This window comes from Oryctolagus cuniculus, chromosome 13, assembly GCF_964237555.1.
Source record: "Oryctolagus cuniculus chromosome 13, mOryCun1.1, whole genome shotgun sequence".
Lineage (NCBI taxonomy): Eukaryota > Metazoa > Chordata > Mammalia > Lagomorpha > Leporidae > Oryctolagus > Oryctolagus cuniculus.
The window spans coordinates 74807568-74830557 of NC_091444.1; the positions used below are offsets into that span (position 1 = coordinate 74807568).

General features: G+C 42.2%; 1 long non-coding RNA gene across 1 annotated transcript in view; it reads right to left on the reverse strand.

The window, feature by feature from the left end:
• Positions 1 to 3127: 3127 nt before the first annotated feature.
• Positions 3128 to 22990, reverse strand: part of LOC127483585 (uncharacterized) — a 49095-nt gene continuing 29232 nt past the window's right edge. The window contains exons 3-4 of the long non-coding RNA XR_007910013.2: positions 6117 to 6574; positions 3128 to 3334 (exon numbers count right to left, since the gene is read on the reverse strand). This is a non-coding gene — a long non-coding RNA (uncharacterized lncRNA). The remainder of the gene's footprint in view (positions 3335 to 6116; positions 6575 to 22990) is intronic.

Sequence of the window (22990 nt, forward strand, 5' to 3'; positions counted from 1 at the left end):
AATCTGACTGTGAATTTGTTTAATTAATAACTCATATTATCTTTATATAAAATATATTTTAAACAATAAAGGGGAAAAAAAGGTTATAGGCAACAAACCAAATGGATAACATATCTCTGGGTAAAGAATTTCTTGTGATCTTTTTGCTTTCTTCTCACATTTTCCATATTCCTCATTTTTGTCAACAGGACATCCTGAGGGACAGAAAATGAATGAATTTCAGGTCACCTAGCTTATCTCGACAGAAGTTTGATTTTTTTCCCTTCAGATGCTGTATTTGTTTCCATTACCCAGTGTTTTAAGACTGTTATCGCTACAGGAATGAATCCTCATAGTTTATGTATCAGACAGCAAAATTTCCCAATGATGACATTGCCATTTGGAAATCAAGACCTACTTAGAGTACTCCTGGGGAACGTCCCCTAACACGTTCACTGACTCATCCGGAAAGATCACTGAATATCTCCCTACTCGGAAAGTGTCTCTAACTTGGGAAGGTTGTGATATTCTTCGTGGTCCCCACACATGACCACATTCATATTTTGTTGACGCCTGACAGGAAGAAAACACATCTGATAGGCAATTTTAGAAAGGGAGATGAGACCGGCGCTGTGGCATAGCAGGTAAAGCCTCAGCCTGCAGTGCCGGCATCTCATATGGGCACTGGTTCAAGTTCCGGCTGCTCCACTTCCGATCCAGCTCTCTGCTATGGCCTGGGAAAGCAGTAGAAGATGGCCCAAGTCCTTGGGCTCCTACACCCACATGGGAGACCTGAAAGAAGCTCCTGGTTCCTGGCTTCGGATCGACGCAGCTCCAACCGTTGCGGCCATCTGGTGAATGAACCAGCAGATGGAAGACCTCTCTCTGTGTGCCTCTACCTTTCTCTATAACTCTTTCAAATAAATAAATCTTAAAAAAAAAAAAATGGAGAAATACTTTCATATTCGGGGCTAAAAATTAGCAATGGGTACTTTTAAAGACCTGGTAAAACCACCTACCAGATCTTTTCACAAAGCTATGGATCAAGTAAGAAATCTTTCCTGGCATCATCCCTTACTGGTGTGAATTAATCACATTCCTTTACATTTAATTTTTTAAAATAAGACATATTTGTTTACAACTCAGCTCCATTCATTTCATTAATTCTGGAAATATTGTCCCCATGAAAAGTAAGACTGAGTGGATCTAACTCCAAGATAAATGATGAGCAGAAAAGGGACTACAAAGGTAGAAATCTGATTTGAAGAGTTCATTTTCCTGTGATGGTGTGGCTCACAGGAATAACCAGAAATAAACTTTGGTGTCTGGGCTAACAGATTCTCTACATAAAGGATGACAGGGACCAGCACTGGAGCTATGCATGTCCTTCCATGTTCTGTCTTCCTGACGTAGGTCTTTCAGCCCAACACTCAAGGTGATTCTGAAAATTAAGATCAAACTCATTTGTTCTCCACTGCCTTTAAGATTTTGATCAACCAGGCAATTATAGGATCCACTTTTTACTCATAAGTGATAAAGATAATGACATGTTTAAAAAGTTAGAAATGTAAAATATCCTGTGCTTAACTTTGAATTGCAAATTCTAGCCATTATGTAAGCCTTTGACTAGTTGACTAGTCTTCCTGCAGAAGTAGCTAAATTGAAGATCGCACCAGCATCAAATGGATGAATAGCCCTTGATGATTTAGGACAAAGAAGGTTAACAAAAACTCATGTAGTTAGTGGAAGAAAAGGTTCCAAGGGAAGGATTGGTTTGTTATTGGACTAAGTGGCACATGTTAATGAAAGGACAGAAAATGGCAAAGTGGAGTCAACAGTCATAAAGCATAAAGTGCAGCATACAAAGAGAAGCACACTCAACTAGGATAAGCTGTTTGTCTAGAGAAAGCTGAGCAATGAAGCACAATGATACTACGATGTGACTATTAAAAGATCAATGAGATATCAGGTAAGTAGGAGCGTATGAGAAATCTCAAGACCCTTTCCCAAGTCACGTAGCTTTCTGCTCCTGTGTTGTTTCATGCTTGGTAAGGAGGGTAACCTGGAAGGCAATAAGACGAGGGAGCCCATAGATGATAGAGGATCTAGCAACATTTTGATCTGTGAATCCTTTGGAATTCAAATGCTTCTACAACAGAGTTAGCCACCTAAAATGAAACTTCACAAACCATGTAGGTGGGAAGCACTAAAGCTCAGCAGAAATATTTCTACTACAGTCTCTGCCTAGGTACAACAGGACAATATTCTTCCATTTGAAAAGTACAGAATACAAAGAACCGATTGACTTCAGCTGAAACTGTTAACCGATTACTTGGCTTTTCCAGCCTCACTGCCATGCTTTTTCTTCTTCCTCCATCTTGGTTGGCTTAACTACCATTGAAACCACAATGAAACAAAGGCATTAATCATTTAAATATAGTATTTCATTCATTCATTGGTTTATTACATTTCAGTGTGACTAGATGTCAAAGTACCCCCTCAACCAAATACTATATTTAATTTCTAACTATGGAATTAAAGGATTTCATTCTCCATTGAAGGGATTTCTGACAAAAAGCACACAGACACCAAATGGAGATGGAAGAATGCCCAACATAGTAGGAAGTATAAGCCTAACTCTTAAGGTGAAATGCCTTGTTTTTGTTAGGATGTAAATGGGAGAAGATTTAGAACAAAATGACCCACAGTGTCTTCTCTTTCCTCCTAGTGTGGACATCCAGGCACTTAACTAGATCTAGTTGGCCTGTTCCCAAATGTCACTCTAGATAAAAAGTGTGTGTATGGCTTGGTATCCTGGTTGAGACTACCCAGCACCCTCTGCAGAAGAACCCTCTCAATTCTGTCCCTTAGACCATCTGCTTCCTGGATTTTAGGAAAGGCCCAAAATCCAGAAACACATTCCATGTCTTCTAGCATAGTTGGTATATTTTCATTCAGATTAGATTGTATTTTTTTTACCCTGATCCTCCCCCTTTTTTAATACCTTATAATGATTCCAATGACATTTGTATTTTTTCCACTGCCATAATTAAAGCTCTCAGGTTTATAATTCTGTAATTCAAACACCCTCTTCTCAGACAGCATACGTTAAAACATATTCTCTATATTGTTAAGATGTGTTTATTGAAAGACAGAGTGACAGAGAATGACAGAGAGTGAGAAAGAGAGATCATCCATCTGCTGGTTCACTCTTCAAATGCCCGCTACAGCTGGGAATGGGCCAGACTGAAGCCAGAAGCCAGAAACTCCATCTGGGTCTCCACGTAGGTGGCAGGGGCCAAAGTCCTTGGGCCAGCAGCTGCTGCCTTCCAGGCATGTTGGGAGGAATTGGGATCTGAAAAAAGAGTAATTGGAACTCTAAGCAGGACCTTTGATATGAGATGCGACTTAACTCGCAGTGCCACACACCCATCCTATTATCCTCTATGTTATTACAGACATTCCCATTTTTAGCTCTACTAACTAAACATCCCTTGAGAAATTTTTTGTCCTTATTACTGTGGATGATACCAATAATTATGTCATCCATTTCTACCCTCAGGGAGCTGAAACAATGACTAAGTAAGCCTCAGTATGAACCAATTCAAACCTAAGAAGCTTTATATCACCACTCATCTCTTCTTTATCATTGAAACTTCAGCTGATTAATGATTGACAAGTTAACAGTTCTCAAACACAACTTAGAGCATGCCAGCACTTCAGGCCAAAAGCCCAGTACAAAAAAAAAAAAAGTACCATTCTAAGAAGAGTTGGGAAAACCAGCCAAGTCAAACCAGAAAATATATCAAATACATGCTTTGAATAACATATATTCAGTAATATTCAGTAATTTATTCTGGAACTTTGTAACCCAAATCTTCTAAATAACTCACTTTATGTTATTTAGAACATAAATAACATATTGCACTAATTTTCAAAAGTCTAGGGGAGATTTGGGGCTTGCTTTTTTGTTTTAAAGAGAAAAATATAGGAATAGAGGGAATCAGTATTTTAAAATAATACTGGGAATTGTTCTTGGGATAAATATTGTCAGTAAGGCAAGTGTTATTGGTAAGGAATTAAGACAAAGTCCAATGACTTGTATGCTTTTAGTGACTGAGCAGTTCCTACAGACATTAAATCACTCTTGAGAATACTCAAGGCCCTTATGATGTAGTCCAGACATGGACCATCAGGTATAAAATGTCTTTTAAGCTGCAAGTCTTGGATAAATTATAAAAAAGCAATAACAAAAATTGTAATATACTGATAGGCACCTCCAAAAATGCATCTTATGTGTTCTGTTGCCTTGAGAACACTGCACTTAAGCTGTTTTAGAGAGTTGGACTTCTGCGTTGCTCGTAAGTCTTCTAAGGCAGCTATGTTCTCTCCACCAAATCAGCAATATATGCAAGTAATTATCACCAGTTACTCCTAATGGTTAGCTTTGTAACTAACTTTAATTCTCCCTTCTGTTATCTAGGCAAACTTCTTTACTTGTCTTCAATAGAAATGATGAGTTTTTGTTCAAAATCCTCTCTATTGCAACATGTGGTGAGTTCAGTGCAGCTAACTGACTTCTCAATAGTCTTTTCTTTTGATGTAAACAACTCTCATCCATTCCACTTTTAGTTAATAATCCAGTTTACCAACATTTAGCCCATTGCTGACTCACTTCTCTAACATTTCTTTTTCCATCTTTGGCTTACTTTAAAATTGAGGAGTCCTTTGGGAGATGGCTGTGATGGCTCAACTAATTGGGTTCTTGCCAGCCATGGGGGTGACCCAGATTATAGTCTCAGCTCCTGACTTCAACTATGGTCCAGCCACAATTGTAGCAGACATTTGTGGAGTGAACCAGCAGATGACAGCTCTTTCTCTCTACCTCTCAAATGAATTTTTTAAATATATGATTTTAAATTCATAAATTGAAGAGTCCAGAGTATAACAGCTTCAGGGAAAAAAATGATCACAACTTTAGTTTTGATATATACCAATATTCTATGGGCAAATTCTTGGGGTCACATTGAAAGTTGACAATGAACATTTAGCGAAGATGTTACATTGGCCCACAAAGTCTAACATTCTCAGAATCAGGGGTTTAAATAAACCCTGTCATTTCTGGTGTCCACAATATTCAAAATATTTAAGGGAACATAGAAGTCAAGATAAGTGTGTACCCTCAGAGAATATATAACCTGTCAAAAAAGGATTGGAAAATCACAAATTCCAGACAGAATAAGTGATAGGGAAAGGAACTGGCCAAAGACTCAGATTCAGAGAATAATGCATAATTTTATATAGAGAGGGCAGAAGGAGAAGGGCAGCACCATGTCTGAGACATCAGTGAACAGGGCTCAGTTCCCTACAGCGTGCCGGGGCAGCCTGGGACAGGACAGCTCCCATTTCTGGACATGTGGACTGGGGTGGAGCAGCTGCTGGGGAATAGAGCCAGCATCAGGTGCTGAAAGAATGTCTGGTCCAACAGGCAGAACATGATGCATCGAGAGAACTGGAAATAACAACAGATGTAAATCCAGGCACAGAAGCAGGGGAAAGAGGTAGCATATTAAGAGAGTGGACAGAGAGAAAAGGATGAAATGCACAGTTGAAGGGAAAGTAGAACACAACAGAGACCAAGAAAAGGAAAAAAGGAGAGATGACACTTGGAGGTGACGATTGGAAAATCCTTGAAATCGGGAGCAGGGGTGCAAGGCCATTGGCAGGACAGGTACAATGTCGAGGATCAAAAGTCACTACAAAAATGAACATTTCAGGCTGGCACCATGGCTCACTTGGCTAATCCTCCGCCTGCGGTGCCAGCACCCCAGGTTCTAGTCCCAGTTGCTCCTCTTCCAGTCCAGCTCTCTGCTGTGGCCCGGGAGGGCAGTGGAGGATGGCCCAAGTGCTTGGGCCCTGCACCTGCATGGGAGACCAGGAGGAAGCACCTGGCTCCTGGCTTCGGATTGGCACAGCGCCAGCCATGACGGCCATTAAGGGAGTGAACCAATGGAAGGAAGACCTTTCTCTCTGTCTCTCTCTCACTGTCTATAAGTCTACCTGTCAAATAAAAAAAAAGAGCATTTCTTGTAATGTAAGTCAACCACGGGCACAATCACATGGATTAACACACTTACCTTCACAACCCTGTGATTACTAAGGTGCTATTCTTGCCATTTCAAGGTTTAGAAAACAGATTCAGAGAGGTTCCATGTCACTCCCCAGGTGAAGCTGATGGTAAGTGGCAGAACAGGCTTCAAACCCAGCAATCTGGTTTCAAAGTCAAGCTTTTGGCCACCAGGCTGTGTGAGCTGGCTGGGGCTTGAAGACTGCTTGGCTATTCATGGAATATTTTCAAGGGAAACATTTTCCTGAGAGCAGACGCCTCCTCTGAAATCCTGCTGTCTCTCCGCAGGAAACAATCAGGTAGGTTTGCCCTTGTTACGCAGTCTTGAAAGGCACATCACAGCCCCAGGAACACATTTGGTTTCCAGTATTTCAGGCATATAGGAATGATGGAAACTCAAGAAAGGGAAAGGGCTGGGAGAAACATCATCTTGCTTTCAATATTTCCTCTATGAATGAGATATTTTGTCTGCAGAAAAACAGAAAGAAGACAATGAAAAATCACAACAATATGTGATACTGAAAAGCCAGTTTCTCTAAGCCAAGCTACAATGAAAATAAAGCAGCAAGTTAGTCCAAGGAAAGAAAAGGCAGCTCAGAGCCATTAGAATCTAGTCACCCACTCAAGTAACAAACAGCTTTCACCATTAAGAAATGTTCCTCCTCCAGCAAGGGGGAAAGTGTTCAAAACCAGAAAGTTAAAGAAAGGAAAAACATCCCAGCTGGCTTTTTAGAAAGGAGGTGGAGGGGGCAATGGAGGTGGAGGCAGGTAAGGCCTTCAACTAAGCCAGGCTAAAGAAAGACAGTCAGGCACTAATTCAAGGGAAATGAGACCAAGAGAAAGATATTGAACAGGTTGCCAAATGTCAGATCCACTACACCTATCACCAGTTTACTATGGGTATGCCACAATATAGGTTCAAATGTGTTAATACAAATTTCAGTTTTAACATGTTCGGTAAGCCGGCGCCGCTGCTCACTTGGCTAATCCTCCACCTGCAGCACCAGCACCCCGGGTTCTAGTTCCTGTTGGGGCGCCGGTTCTGTCTCAGTTGCTCCTCTTCCAGTCCAGCTCTCTGCTGTGGCCCAGGAGGGCAGTGGAGGACGGCCCAAGTGCTTGGGCCCTGCACCCCCATGGGAGACCAGGAGAAGTACCTGGCTCCTGCCTTCGAATCAGCATAGCGCACCGGCCATGGCAGCCATTTGGGGGGTGAACCAATGGAAGGAAGACCTTTCTCTGTCTCTGTCTCTCTCTCTCTCTGTCTAACTCTGCCTGTCAAAAAAGATAATAACATATTGGGCAAAAAAAATAACAATCCTCTCCTCACCATACACATCTGCTTTTTTTTTTTTCATTTTCTTGGTGTTTTTTTTTTTTTCATCCTCACTTTTATGCTGGTGAGAGTTTTCCTTTTTATGAAGATTTTGGGATTGAAATATGGGGAATGACTTTCCCATTTTCTCAGCTGCTTTCCTTTTCATAAAATTTGTTTTTCTTGGTCGAAATGTACTGAGAACTGAAATGTAATTAAAAAAAAAAATCTAGAGATCTGAACCTCTAACCGAATTTTGAAAATAAATAGGACTGTGTGCCAACTGGGCCAACACAATTTCAGCCATTTTCAGGATCAATGCGTATCAATATATATCAATTCTACAATGGCAATCAGTAGTGATCACCAAGGCAGATAAGTGGTCATGCTGGCTGTGTGACAATCTGCTGTGGAAGTAAAAGATACTAACAGGATATTGCCCAAACAATCATAAATTGCAGGGCAGGCATTGTAGTTCAGTGAGTTTAGCAGCCACTTGGGGGGCCCCCATATCTCATATTAGAGTGCCTGGGCTTGAGTGCCACCTCTACTTCCAATCCAGCTTCTTGCTGATGTCCGTGGGAGGCAACACATAGTAGCTCAAGTATTTAGGTCTCTTAAGCTTGTGATTATAAAGTAAATTGAGAGGCTGGTGCTGTGGATTAGTGGGTAAAGCTGCCACCTGCAGTGCCGGCATCCCATACGGGTGCCTGTTTGAGTCCCGGCTGCTCCACTTCTGATCCAGCTCTCTGCTGTGGCCTGGGAAAGCAGTAGAAGATGGCCCAAGTCCTTGCGCCCCTGCACCCACATGGGAGACCTGGAAGAAGCTTCTGGTTCCTGGCTTCAGATTGGCCCAGCTCCAGCCATTGAGGCCATTTGGAAGAACTTTCTTTCTCTCTGTCTCTCTCTTTCATTGTCTATAACTCTACCTCTCAAATAAATAAAAAATATTTTTAAAAAAGTAAATGGAAAGTAGGTCATTTTAAAAATTAAAAAAAGAAAAAAGAAAGGAGGAAGGAGGGTGGGAGTGAGGGAAGGTAGACTGGGAAGTATCATTCTGCTCTCAAAACTGCAAATATAAAATACATTAAGTTTGTTTATTTTATACAAATAAAAAAATTAAGTACTTGGGTCCCAGGCACCCACAGAAAGAACCATATGGAGTTCCTGGTTCCAGGCTTCAGTTTGGCCCAGCCTCAACTATTGTGGGTACTGGGGAGTGAACCAGAGGATGCGAGTTTTCTCTCTTTTCCTCTCTCTCTCCCTCTCTCTCTATATATATACATATATACATATATAAAGATAAATATATATGCCTTTCAAGTAGATGAAACAGTAATTGACAGAGTTATAATTTAGAAATATGGAACATGAGAATAAATAGTTTGTAAAAAATAGAAAATATCATATTTAATCAGGCTAAGGATCCGCCCAACATAGGATCTAGCATTCTAAAATATGTCAGAGGGGATGCTGGTTCCCTTCAAACTCCACCTGTAACTGGATCACATTACCATCCTCATTCTCCTCCTAATTATTAAGACCCAAGCTGCCCCAGGCTTGGGGCAGGTGTTCAGCCTAGCAGTCAGTACACAGGATGAGATGCCCCACTCCCTGTATTGCAGTACTTGGGTTTCATACCCAACTCCAGCTCCCGAGTCCAGCTCTCTGGGAGGTGGCAGTGGCTTGAGTGATTTGATCCTTGAAACCCATGGAGGAGACCTGAATTGAGTTTCAATTGCTGGCCTCAGCTAATCCCAGCCCCACCCTGGCCACTGTGAGCATTTGGAAAATAAACTAGCTGATGAAAGCATTCTCTCTCTTTCTCTCTCTCTCTCTCTGTCTCTCGCTTTCTCCCCTAGCCGTGTGTGTGTGTGTGTGTGTGTGTCTGCTTCTCAAATAATTAGATAATTTTTAAGTGGGCGGAGTGGGGGAGAGGCTTTTGTTACCACAGTTAAGAAGCTGTTGGGATGCCCACATCCCATATTGCAGAGTTGAATTTTAGTCTCAGCTGCACTTCCAAGTATAGCCTGGGAGATAATGTGTGATGGTTCAACTATATAGGGCCTTGCCAACCACATGGGAGACCCAGATAGAGCTCCAGGCTCCTAGCTTTGGTCTAACCCAATCCCAGCTATTACATGCACATGGGAAATGAACCAACAGATGGAAGACGTCTCTCAACCTCTTTCTCTCTCTCTCTCTCTCTCTCTCTCGCTTGCTCTCTCTCTCTTTCTCTGTGTGTGTGTGTGTGTGTGTGTGTAGCTTTAGAAGAAATAAAAATAATTGCATAAAATTTAAAAAAGAAGACCTGGGCTTGCTCCCAAACCTTGGCCCTACTTTCCCTCACATACCTGGACAACAGATTATTAAAAACAGCCCTTCAGAATCCACCCAATTTTGGTTCCAGGACCCCCTGTGTATACCAAAGTCTGTGGATGCTCAAGTCCTTTATATTTGGTGATGTTATATTTGCAGGTGACCGATCCACATCTTCCGGTGTACTTTAATTCATCTCGAGATCATTTGCAATAACTAATACAATGTAAGTACTCTAAATAGGTGTCATGGTGCATTGTCTAGTAAGCAATAAGATGTTCTGTACAGACCCAGCCATCACAGGCGACACAGCACACAGAGGAGACTGAACACTTCTCAGACAATGAGAGCTGGAGAGAGACGGTGTAAGAAATGTCAGAAGCAAACATTTGCACCTCACTCTTCCTGCATGTATTTGGAATGGTCTTGGTACGCAGTAAACTCAAGTTTTGCTACTTTGGAACTTTCTGGAATTGTTTTTGTCCACATATTTTTAATTGATAATTCATTGACTCCATGGATGCAGAACCCAGGAATATGAAGCTGACTGTACCCCGCCCCCAACTCTAGCCAGAACATTTCCACATCAAGGAACTGACTGCTTTGGTTGGAAATAGAGCTGTTACCCCTTAACAGAGGTATTCTGGGTACACGTGCTGGACACAGGAAATTAAAGCTATGCTTTATCTCAAGTCTTGAATGGATAACAGTTTTAAGTTTCCTAATGTATTCTCAGCCTCCATGCTCCCACTGCCCCCGTGTGCCATCAGCCCATCCATCTGCCACACTGACCTTCAGATTCTAAGTCAGATCATCTCACTTCCCTGCACAAGTCTGGGGCAGAGCTCACAGATGATCATTAGCCCTCTCCAGCCTGTGTCCCGGTTGGGGCTTCGCATTCCTCCTCACGTACCACTGCAGAAACACTTCTCCTGACTCTGGCATCTTTAAACTCCAACTCATCAACCACCTTTTCTACGAAGCCTGAAAGCACCCTCCAGACAGAAAAGATTTTAAAGGCTCCTGTCCATTCTGCTAAGACTTCATCCATTCATTTATCCACAGAGTCAACAATGATTAACTGGACACCTACCATGGGACCTGCAGTGTTCTCATCGTGGATCTTCCATTTGAATGAAAGGAAATCAGCAATAAATAAATACATGCCAAGATAGACCAGCGCACGGCAAAAGTTTGTGGGGGAAATGGAATTAAAAAGTAAGTTTATTTTGGTGTGAAAAACTTAGAAATTGATCTATTTTTTCATAATAAGCATTTTCTGAGAACTTTCTGAAGATCTCTTATGTATATCAGAGGGCATTAACACAATGGAGAACTGGTAGATGTCTAAAAGAGATAAGCACTGCCCAGGGGTAGAATGGGGTCAGTGTGCCTTAAATTGGCCATGACCTGGGGAGGCTACATTAAGAGGTGAGACTGAGCAGAGACTTGCAGGAAGCAATGGGGTGAATCATGCAAGATTTCTGATAAAGAACAGTCAAGGCAGAGGAAACACTAGGGGTAAAGGCACATCTCTCTCTTGAGGTGAGAACTGAACTTGAGATGTTCAAATACCCTCTAGGAGGAGTGCAGTGAGAGTACAAGGAGGAAATTAGCAAGAGGTGAGGGTAGGGAGGAAACGTGGGTGGGGGTGAGGGAACTGCAGATAAGACAAGGCACTGCAGAATAGACCAAGGACTTGGGATTTTTTAATATTTATTTATTTATTTATTTGACAATGAGATGAGAAGCCTTTGGAGTGGCTTTGAACAGAAAAGCGATGTGGTCAGATTTATCTGTGAGAGGCAAATGTTTCAGGGAAGAGAAGCAACTGTCTAAGTGGACCGTGTGGGGCAGGCAGGCTTTGGGATGTGATGGGTCAGGCTGACAGGTGGGATGCCCATATGCCATATCAGAGTGCCTGTTTCAAGACGCAGCACCTTCACTTTTGATCTCGCCTCCTGCTAACGCATCCTGAGAGGCAGCAGATGATAGTTCAAGTGCTTGGGTCCCAAGTTCAAGTGCTTGGGAGTTTCCAGCTCCTGCTTTGGCCTGGCCCAGCCCTGGATGCTACAGCTCTCTGGGGAGTAACCAATGATGAAAGATCCTTCTGTGTGTGTGTTTTCCTGTGTGTGCACATATCGCTCTGCCTTTCATGTAGATGGAAATAAATAAACTTGTTTTAAAAAAATGGACCAGTGGGCCGGTGCCGCTGCTCACTAGGCTAATCCTCCACCTGCGGCGCCGGCACACTGGGTTCTAGTCCTGGTCAGGGCACCGGATTCTGTCCCAGTTGCCCCTCTTCCAGGCCAGCTCTCTGCTGTGGCCCGGGAAGGCAGTGGAGGATGGCCCAAGTCCTTGGGCCCTGCACCCCATGGGAGACCAGGAGAAGCACCTGGCTCCTGCCATCGGATCAGCACGGGGCGCCGGCCACAGCGGCCATTGGAGGGTGAACCAATGGTAAAAGGAAGACCTTTCTCTCTGTCTCTACCTCTCTCACTGTCCACTCTGCCTGTTCAAAAAAAAAAAAAAATGGACCAGTGGGTATGTCAAGTCAGAAGGGAACTAAGAATTGACCATTGCACTTACTAGGATGAAAGTAGCTAACTTTGGCCAAAGACTTTCAGTCAAGTGGTGAGATGAATACTACTCAAAGAGATTTACAGGTTCCATGCATTCCCTAACAAAACATCTTTGACATTTTTCACAGAATTAGAGAAAAAAACTACTAAAAATTTATGTGAAAACAAGAAAGACCCCAAATAGCCAAAGTAATTTTTAGTAAAAATAAATAAGCAGGAGGTATTATACTACCAGCCTTTAAAATATATTACAAAACAGAGGTCATTAAAACAGCATGTTATTGCACCAATAACAGACTCATAGACCAATGGGACAGAATACAGACTTTACAAGTAAATCCATACATCTACAGCTAACTGATCTTTGACAAGGGTGCTAAAGCATATATTGGGGAAATGAGAATCCTTTCAATAAATGATGAGGGGAAAACTGGATGTCCATATGCAGAGGGAAACTTAACTCTTATCTCTTATCATGCATAAATACCAGCTCAAAGTAGATTTAAGATGTACATGTAAGACAGGAAATTGTTTCAAAACAATTAGAAGAAGACATCAGGGAGACAATTCAGGACACTGGAATGGACAAAGTTTTTTGGATTAGATCCCAAAAGCATGGGAGACAAAAGTAAAACTGGACAAATTGGATCTCATCAAACTAAAGAGCTTCTGCCCAGCAAACAGCCAGCAGGGTGAACAGACAACTTCGGAATGGGAGGAAATATTTGTAAGTTTTACATCTGACAAAGAATTAATATCCAGAATATCTTAGAAACTTAAACAGCTCAATAAAACATCAAACTATCCATTTTCAAAACAGGCTGTAGATTTAAATGTACATTTATCAAAAGAAGACATACAAATGGTGAACATCATTAATCTTCAGGGAAGTGCACATCAAAACCACAACGAGGTAGCACCTCACTCTAGTTAGACTGATAATTATCAGAAAACAAAAAATAACAAGTGCTGGTGCTGCTTTATAGGAAGAGAAACCTGGCATACTATTGGAGGGGATGTAAATTAGTACAGCCATTGTGGAAAACCATATGGAAGGCCGACAGAAAAATAAAAGTCAAGATACCATATGACCCAGTAATCCCACTACTGGCTATATACCCAAGAAAAAATGAAATCACTCTCTCCAAGAGACATTTGCACTTCCATGTTTATTGAAGCACTATTCACAGTAGCTAAGCAGTGGAAACAACTTCACCGATGAATGGATAAAGAGAATTTGACACTTACACACAATGGGATACTATTCAGCCATAAAAGGATGGAATCTTGTTATTTGCAACATTGTGGATGGAATTGTAAGTCACTGTGTTAAGTTAAATAAGCTTCACACAGCTAGAGAAGCACTGCATGGTTGATCTCATAAAAGTTAAGAATGTAGGGGAAGCGCTGTGGCTTAATGGGTAAAGCCGCCGCCTGCAGTGCTGGCATCCCATATGAACGCCAGTTCAAGTCCCGGCTGCTCCACTTCCCATCCAGTTCTCTACTATGGCCTGGGAAAGCGGTGGAAGATGGCCCAAGCCCTTGGGCCCCTGCACTCATGTGGGAAACCTGGATGAAGCTCCTGGCTCCTGGCTTCAGATCGGCACAGCTCAGGCCATTGAGGCTAATTGGAGAGTGAACCAGTGGATTGAAGACATCTCTCTCTGCCTCTCCTTCTCTCTCTCTGTAACTCTGACTCCCAAATAAATAAATAAATCTTTAAAGAAAAAAAAAGTTAAGAATGTAATGATGTTTCTAAGAGGCTAGGAAAAATAGAAGAGAAGGATGGGGAGAAGTTGATCCACATGTACTAAGTTATAGTTAGACAGGTGTCCTGTTGCACAGTGAGATGACTATAATGGATAATAGCATGGTACTGTGTATCTCTCAAAAAAAAAGGAAAGCTAGAAGGAAAAGATTTTGAATGTTTTCACAGTAAAGAAATATTGTGTTTGAGATCAATATGTTTACCCTGATTGAACATTAGACAATATATACATTAGACAATATATACACATATATACAATATATACATTATATATATACATTACATATATATACAGTAGACAATATATACATGTATCAAACCATTACACCGTACCATTCCATCACACTCCATTTATGTGTATAATTTGTATGTGTCAATTAAAAACAATAATAATTGAAAAAGTATTTTAAGAATGAGATCAGTAATTGTACGAAAGAGTTTTGCTATAAAGAAATGTGAGGAAATGGAGCGGGATCAGCGGAAGGGAGTTTGATGATAATGGGATGTTCCATCAGAATGGAGAGAAGTCTGATGACACGGGAGAGAGATGCTGAAGTGATGTCCTTGCTCAAGTCAGAGGGAATGGGATCCAGTGCATAAAGGAGGGATTGGCCGTTGGTAGAAAAAGGAACAGGCCATCCGTTTTGTGCAGACAGAAGGTACTTGGGGTAGTATAACAGATGTGGCAACACAGGGATGTTCTCTTCTGACTGTTCCCATTTCCTTTAAGTCAGAAAATGGAGTCACCAGAGCTCAGTAAGATGTGAAATAGGGGTCTAAAGATAGTGGTTGAGTGAACAGACTAAACAGAAAAGGGGTAGGGATCCCACGAGCGCCCCCTAGAGGTTGTGAACTTTAAAGAGCGACTACTGAGCTCGGTGTATGATGCTCTTCTCAGTCTTTGTATTCAAGTGAAGTGCTCATCCTACCTCCCTTATCTCTGTTCTTAAAGCATCCCAAGAGATTAAGATCTCTTCATCTTCTTTGAACTTCCAAGGGCTTAGCACGGTGCCTGATAAATACTTGTTGAATCAGACATAAACAAGGAGTCTTCCAGCCCCTCCCTTCTTGAAGTTGCATACAGCAGGCTATAAGCCTCTGGAAGTGTCAGATGTCATGCAGCATTGTGCCACTCAGCACACGGAGCACTTACACTGCTAAGTAGATACCTGGTTAGTACATAAGTGGGGGGGGGGATGGGCAAACCTTGTGCTCTCCCCATTAGGTATTCTTCTGTACTAGGAGACAAATTCCTAAGGTTTTCCACCAGCTCGTACAGGAAAAGAGTCTATCCTTATTCTTCAAAATAACAATAAGTCTTTTCATCTTGAGATCGGCAAGCTCCAGACAAAGGAGCACTTCCCTCAACCTATAATCATCTCCCCCAATCCCAGTTTGCAGACAGGTAATCTGAGGCACACAGAGGTCAAACTACCCTAAAGGTCACAGATCTGAGCTGCTCTGGAGCTACCCAAATGTAATCTATTACATCAGTTTGCATTTAAACAAAGGATAAAGAGATCAGTATGTAAAATTTAGTTTTTTATGTTTATTGGACTTTCCTAAAAATATTTCCCCAAGTTTTCTTTATATAAGGGGGAGGATGTTCAAAAAGTTTACCAAGAAAATGTGCACTATGAAAAACACATGCATGGATTTTTAAATCTTTTGCACCAAAAGAAACTTATCTTTAATTCCATGGTCCACCAACTTTTTGAAGTACTCTTGTAGAGAACGTATTTACTTATTTGGATTCTTGGTTCACAAAGAATTTACAGAAGCTTGTAGTGTGACATTTTCCCACAAATAGGACAAAAAAAAAGAATGAAAAGTAGCAAAATCTTGCAAGCCCCTAAAAATCTCCCCAGGGCCTTGATGCTACGGTGTTTGTCCAATTTGCTGCATTTACTCCCCCATCACCCTTACCTTTGCTCTGTAGAAGAGAAGTTTCCATCATAATCCTCCCCAAACAGGTGAAGAAAAGACTTGGGGTGGTGGGGGGTAGATTTCTACAGTCATCCCATGCGGCATAATCAGAGTCAGATGCCAAACTTTCTGAATCAAGACTGAACTCACATGCCATAAAAGCGAGTGATTTATTTATTACAGGGCTCTAATTAACAAAATATGGTTTTAACATACAGCCCACAAAGGGTATCCCATGAGTAGGCCCATAAAATACGGCTGGCAAATTGAAAGTAGCATAATGGCTAAATCACCGTAATTTTCACCACATTAGGAAGCCAATTTGAGTTTTGCATGACATCTACCCAATTTCAAACCTACAGAGAGCAAGAAATGTGGAATAAGCCCAAAAGCTACTTTGTCTGAAATTTTGGCTCAAAATGACCTTTTACAAATTCATTCACAAAAATGATCCTTTGGGAACAGAAGACAGGCATCTAGGGCCATGTTATTACTCGATTACCCCTTTAGAGAGTAGATTTACTTATAACCAAGTAAGACCATTTGAAATGTGGCATTAATGCTCATCAGCTATCCTGTTCATATCTTAATGCCTAATGAGGAGGGCAGTTATAACGATGAGGATGAGCATCATAAATTATAAAGTACTTGATCTCTGCAAACTATCTTGGAAAGATTTATTTATTTAATTGCAAGGCAGAGTGACAGACACAGAGAGAAAGAGAACTCTTTCATCAGCTGGTTCACTCCCCAATGCCCACAACAGGCAGAGCTGGGCCAGGCTAAAGCCAGGAGCCCAGAACTCTGGGTCTCTCACATGGGTGGCAGGGGCCCAAGCACTTGGACCATTCTCTGCTGCCTTCTCAGGTGCGTTAGCAGGAAGCTGGATTGGAAGCAGAGCAGTGGAGACTTGAATCGATGCTCTGATTTGGAAAGCAAGTGCTCTGAGCAGCAGCCTAACCCACTGCACCACCATGCCTGTTCCGTTTGCAAAGTATTTTGACAACTGATCTATGGAAAGATATCCATGCTATTCAGTTTTTTATGATTGGCAGGTGCATTTTTCAGATAACCTTGGGTCTGGATTCTTGAGGGAGAGAAAAGTTTTAATTGTCAGGGGCTTGCAACCTCTCCTCCATATAATATTAGCCCCAGAACTCTGCGGAGCTCTCTCCTGCCCTGTTCCTTAAGAGGGTAGCAACCACACCACCCATTAGCACAGTGTCACTCTAGGCAAACAGAGGCCTGCATCTGCCAGTCAGTGCTAAGCTGTGCTAAGGGAACATTAAAAATCATTGCCATTCAGAGGACTGACTGCTGTGGGAAGAGCAACCTGGACAGTCTCTCTCCCCAGCATTAGAAATGCCTGCAGCCAGGGGAGAATTGAGGGTGATTAACAGGTCAAATAAAATCATGCTCCTGAGGTCACACTTGGTTTTGAAAGCCAAAGGTGTCCTGATTGTATCCAGTTGACCACATGAGAGTTGGCTGCATTTTCTCTGCTATAAAAACGCAGGTGTTGCCACACCAGGAAGTGGCCAGTGTTAAGAGTTTGCTCTCTAAGGCCTCACTTCCGTGACTAAGGGCCAGTAGCAATATTTGCAGCTCCAAGCTCCTCACACCTCCTCCCAATCTTGCAAACCCCATTTGGAGTATGGAACTGAATAAACAAGACTTGATTCAGAAGACGACCAAGCACACCTCAAGGATGTTAATTCCTGGATCGTGATGAGCATCTTTCCTGAGACGATGAGCTTAGGGGCCAGCGTTGTGGCGTAGTGGGTTGAGGCTCCGCTCGCAGTGCCAGCATCCCATGTGGGCGCCAGTACAAGTCCCTGCTGCTCCGCTTCTGATCCAGCTCTCCCTGCTAGCGGCCTGGAAAAGCAGTGGAAGATGGCCCAAGTGCTTGGGCCCCTGCACCCATGTGAGAGACCTGGAAGAAGCTCCTGGCTCCTGGCCTTGGATCAGCCCAGTCCCAGCTGTTACAGCCATTTGAGGAGTGAAACAGCAGGTGAAAGACCTTTCTGTATGTCTCTCCCTCTCTCTGTCTTTAGCTCTGGCTCTCAAATAAATCAATGAGTCTTTGAAAAAGAGAGAGAAAGGGAAGATGAAGGTTGACAATACTCAGCAAGCCTAAAAGCAGGAAGGGAGCTTTCTGATGCTAGAGGCAACAAGGATATGATTTCTATTAATCAGTGAAAATGCACACATTCAAACCAGAGGGGTGACTAAGTAAACAAGATCGTTAGAGTGTGTGAATGCTACAACCCTTCTTGGTTAGGCTTTTTCTTACAGATTGTAAATAACAATAACTTCACTAATTAGTATCAATCAAAAATCAATATCCAGTAAGTATCAGTTGGTTCTTTTGATACTTATTAGGTATCCATCTACTCTCCAATTATTACTTGGTTCTAGGAAGGGATACAAGATAAATAAGAGAAATTTCTCCATCCCTCTCCTTACTTAAAAAATACAAAATTCATAAACTTTCGTGTATATACTGTAGGCAAACCTAATACATCAAATCATCGGAGATAAAGGCTGAGCTTCATTTATAGCCCACATTTAAGAAATGATTTTAAATCAGCTTTGGGGGCCAGCATTGTGGTTTAGTGGGTTAAGCTGTGGCCTGCAATGCCAGCATCCCTTATGGACTCCAATTCAAGTCCCTACTGCTCCACTTCCAATCCAGCTTCCTGCTAATGTAACCTGGAAAACATCCAAGGATGGCCTGAGTCCTTGGACCCCTTCACTCACGTGGGAGACCCAGAAGAAGCTCCTGGCTCCTGGCTTTGGCATGGTCCAGCCCTGGTCTTGGAGACAAATTAGGGAATGAATCAACAGATGGAAGATTTCTCTGTCTCTTCCTCTCTCTCTCTCTATCTATAATTCTGCCTTTCAAATAAATAAATATATCTTTTATTAAAAATCAGCTTTTGGGGGCTGGCACCATGGCTCACTTGGTTAATCCTCTGCCTGCGGTGCCAGCATCCCATATGGGCACCGGTTCTAGTCCTGGTGGCTCCTCTTCCAGTGCAGCTCTCTGCTGTGGCCCGGGAGGGCAGTGGAGGGTGGCCCAAGTGCTTGGGTGCCTGCACCCGCATGGGAGACCAGGAGGAGGCACCTGGCTCCTGGCTTCAGATTGGCGCAGCACCAGCCGTAGCAGCCATTTTGGGAAGTGAACCAATGGAAGGAAGACCTTTCTCTCTGTCTCTCTCTCTCACTGTCTAACTCTGCCTGTCAAATAAAAAAAAAAAAATCAGCTTTTGGATTAATAAGATCAGCTACTCAATGGCTGCATGTTGAGTTGACACTTTGGGAATTGTGACCATTGCATTCTTAGCATTTAGACAAAAATAAATATTGTCTATACTGTGGCGTTACTGGAATCACAGAATTTTAACATTTAAAGGAACTTCAGAGCCCAGTTCTTCAACCCACACAGGATTCCACTCTTGAACAACCCATTCTTGAATACTTCCATCAAATGTTACCAGACCAATCAGTTTCCTGGCTTTGAACTTGGGAAAAGTCTCCTCCATAATGTGAAGGAAATTCAGTCTCTTTATAATTTTCATCCACCTGTCCCTAACTCTACCTACAGAATTCTACAAACACATTTAATCATTTAATCCTCTTTTTCCACATGAAGCATACTCAAATGTTTACAAATAATATCCATATATCTTCTTTTTTTTAAGGCTAAAATTCCTTTATCCACTTCTTTCATGAGATGATTTTTAAATCATTCATCTCTGTATAGTCTCTCATTTTAAATATCTATGTTAATATGACATAAATCCATTCACTCACTCTGTGAAATGCCATTCTCTTGTTTGTGAAACGTCAGGTAGATTAGATCAATAGGATTGTATACTTCCATCACTAGCAGAACTGATTAAAGCAAACTTCCACTCCATAATCATAGGCATCGAGGAGACCTCCAGGGACTAACCACGGAAAACTATTTGGGCCCAACATTTTAAAGAAAGACTAAAATTGAGTAGTAAAGAATGGGGTTTCCAGAGAATTTGTCAGGAACAGAGAGTTAGGTTGTCAAGTGTGGCAGATGGACCTACCCCTTTACGAAGTCACCAAGTGTATGATCTATCAACAAAGTTAAAGGCCATCTGGTCTAACTCATTCTCCATACTAAGTAGAAAGCAGAGACCCAGTGACAAGTAGCTTATTCAATAGCAACACTCTCCGTAGTAGATTGTATTTTCCAAAAATATTAGTGGCAGTCTTGCTGATCACAACTGGTCTTACAGAAACTTGGCGGTCTATTTCTCCTTTCCTAGTGACATTTTCAACCAAGATACTGCAACAGAAGTGATGTGCATGACTTCTAAGATTAGACACAATAGGCCATATCTCTCCACACCCCCTGCATATGTTTGGAACGCTGAGCCACCATATAAAAATCTGTTTTTACTGTAAATTAGCCAGCTAGAAACAGCACATAAAGATACCAAATGGGCAGAGAGGAATTTTTTTTATTTGACAGATAGAGTTAGACAGTTGAGAGAGACAGAGACAGAGAGAGAGAGGTCTTCCTTCCATTGGTTCAGCCCCCAAATGGCTGGAACTACACCCACCCAAAGCCAGGAGCCACGTGCTTCTTCCTGGTCTCCCATGCAGGTACGGGGGCCCAAGCACTTGGGCCACCCTCCACTGCCTTCCCAAGCCACAGCAGAGAGCTGGACTGGAAGAGGAGCAGTCAGGACTAGAACCCGGTGCCCATATGGGATGCCGGCACCGCAGGCAGAAGATTGACCAAGTGAGCCACGGCGCCGGCCCCGAGAGGAATTTGAGAGGCCTCAGTGTTCAGAAACCAGCTGTTTGGGTCTTCCCAACTTAGCATTGAAATATTTAAGTGACAGACACATCACATGGGAGACCCTGAGCAAGAACCACCTACCCAAACCCAGAACTCCCCCGTTTACCTTTTCCTTCCCTGGCAATTACTACACTGTTGTACTGTTTTGGCAAACCTTAGAAATTGGTATCCTACCCTATAAAGGAATGCATACATCATCGGGCCCAAGTTGATCCTTCATAATGAATGTAATCACCACGAAGCAGCAGTGTGCTGCTGCTCAGTGCACATGGTTAGGAACACCATGAATCTGGGTTCTAATGAACACTTTGCTTCCAAGTTGTAGGTCATGGGCAACAATAAACTTTCTGAGCCTCAGTCTTTTGCCAGTAGATAGGAATCATCCTTATCTTTCAGGAGAGTTGCTAAAACAAATGTAAATAATATATATATAAGTCCCTGACACACGGACCATGTTCAGCAGTGCCCTTGTTGGTATAAACGCTATAGCTTGCTTGCATTATTGTCACACTTCAATTTGTTCCCAATAATAAAATAAGAACAGACTACTGAGCTAGTAATCTCAGTGGGAATTATAGGCAGAGTAACATTTATGGGTGTTTACAAAAAGTTATGCTCTAAGTAAAGTGGTCTATTATGCAGTCTACAACTATAAAACAAATCTGAAGACACTTCAAAGGGTCTTGGAAAAATTAAGTTATAAAATAAGTTTCTTTTGGTGAAAAACAATTTTGAATCTCATGCATGGTTTTTCACAATATTCATTTTCTATGAACTTTTTGAAGACTGTTTGATAAGATTTATTTATTTATTAATTTGAAAAATCAGAGTTACAGAAAGAGAGAGAGAAAGTCTTCCATCTGCTGGTTCACTCCCAAAATGGCCTCAACAGTCAGGGTTCTGAAGCTTCTTCTGGGTCTCGGACATGGGTGCAGGGGCCCAAGCACTTGGACCGTTCTCACTGCTTTCCCAGGCACATTAGCAGGGAGCTGGATTGGAAGTGGAGCAGTCAGAATTTGAACTGATGCCCATAAAGGATGCCGGCACTGCAGACAGCAGCCTCACCCGCTGCACCACCACATCAGCCCCTTTGAAGACTCTTTGCATTAAGGACCGTAGAGCTAGAAATTTTATAGATTTAATTAAAGAATATTGTCAACTTACTAAGCAATCAGTCTGGAGGAACCTGATGAAAAATAATAGTCTGGAGGGTGTTTGTAACTGTCTTCATTAAATTTTCTGGGAATTTTTGTTAAAAATGAGTATTAGACAGGGGCATCTGCTGAAGGCAGAATAGTCTCTAAGCAATGCCAGTGGGTGTCGGCAGGTACACAGGGTGGTCTGAGAACAGAGGAAGGGGTAAAAAAAAAAATAAGAATACAGTCTCCAGAGAAAATTGTTAAGTCCCTGATAATTTTCAATGGATTAAGGTCCAGGGAGAAAGGACAAAGCAGAAGTAATTCTTGAAAAACGGGAGCTAACAGTGGAGCTGATTAAAATTCTTTTTAAATTGATGACTGTTACCCTCTATGCTAGCCCATGGAGGCAATTTCTGATTCAGTCAGGTGGATGCATATTCTTGCTCTCTAAATTCTGGTGAATTGTGATGTTCTGAAGTTTTCACATAGAATCCTGCCACAGCAACCATCAGCTTTAAGCCCCAAGTGAGACAGCCCTCTGTTAAAGGAAGACACAGTTTTTATGCATAGCTGAGCACAGAGAAATGAACACAGCAGGGAAATCTTTCCCCTGGACACATCACTCTTCTGTGTCTCAGTGGGAAAGGACTGAGTCTACACAAAGAAGAAACAAATGTCAGGAAACAAACTTGGTTCCAGTCCCTACTCTGACCAACTTGGCCGTCTGACTTTGGGCTAGTTGTTTTTAGAGTCCTCATCTGTGAATGTCCTCATTGGCCTCAAAGACTTCCAGCCATGGCCAGCTCTGAAATGGCTGCTTCCATGCCACCTATTCAAGATGTCTCTCCTTATCCATTCATCATTAGGATTCCTCAAATGTACAATCAGATTAAGAGCTCCTGAGGGGTCAGCACCTAGAGTAGTAGGTTAAGCCGCCATCTGTGACACTGGCATTCCAATATGGGTGCCGGTTCATATCCTGGCTGCTCCACTTT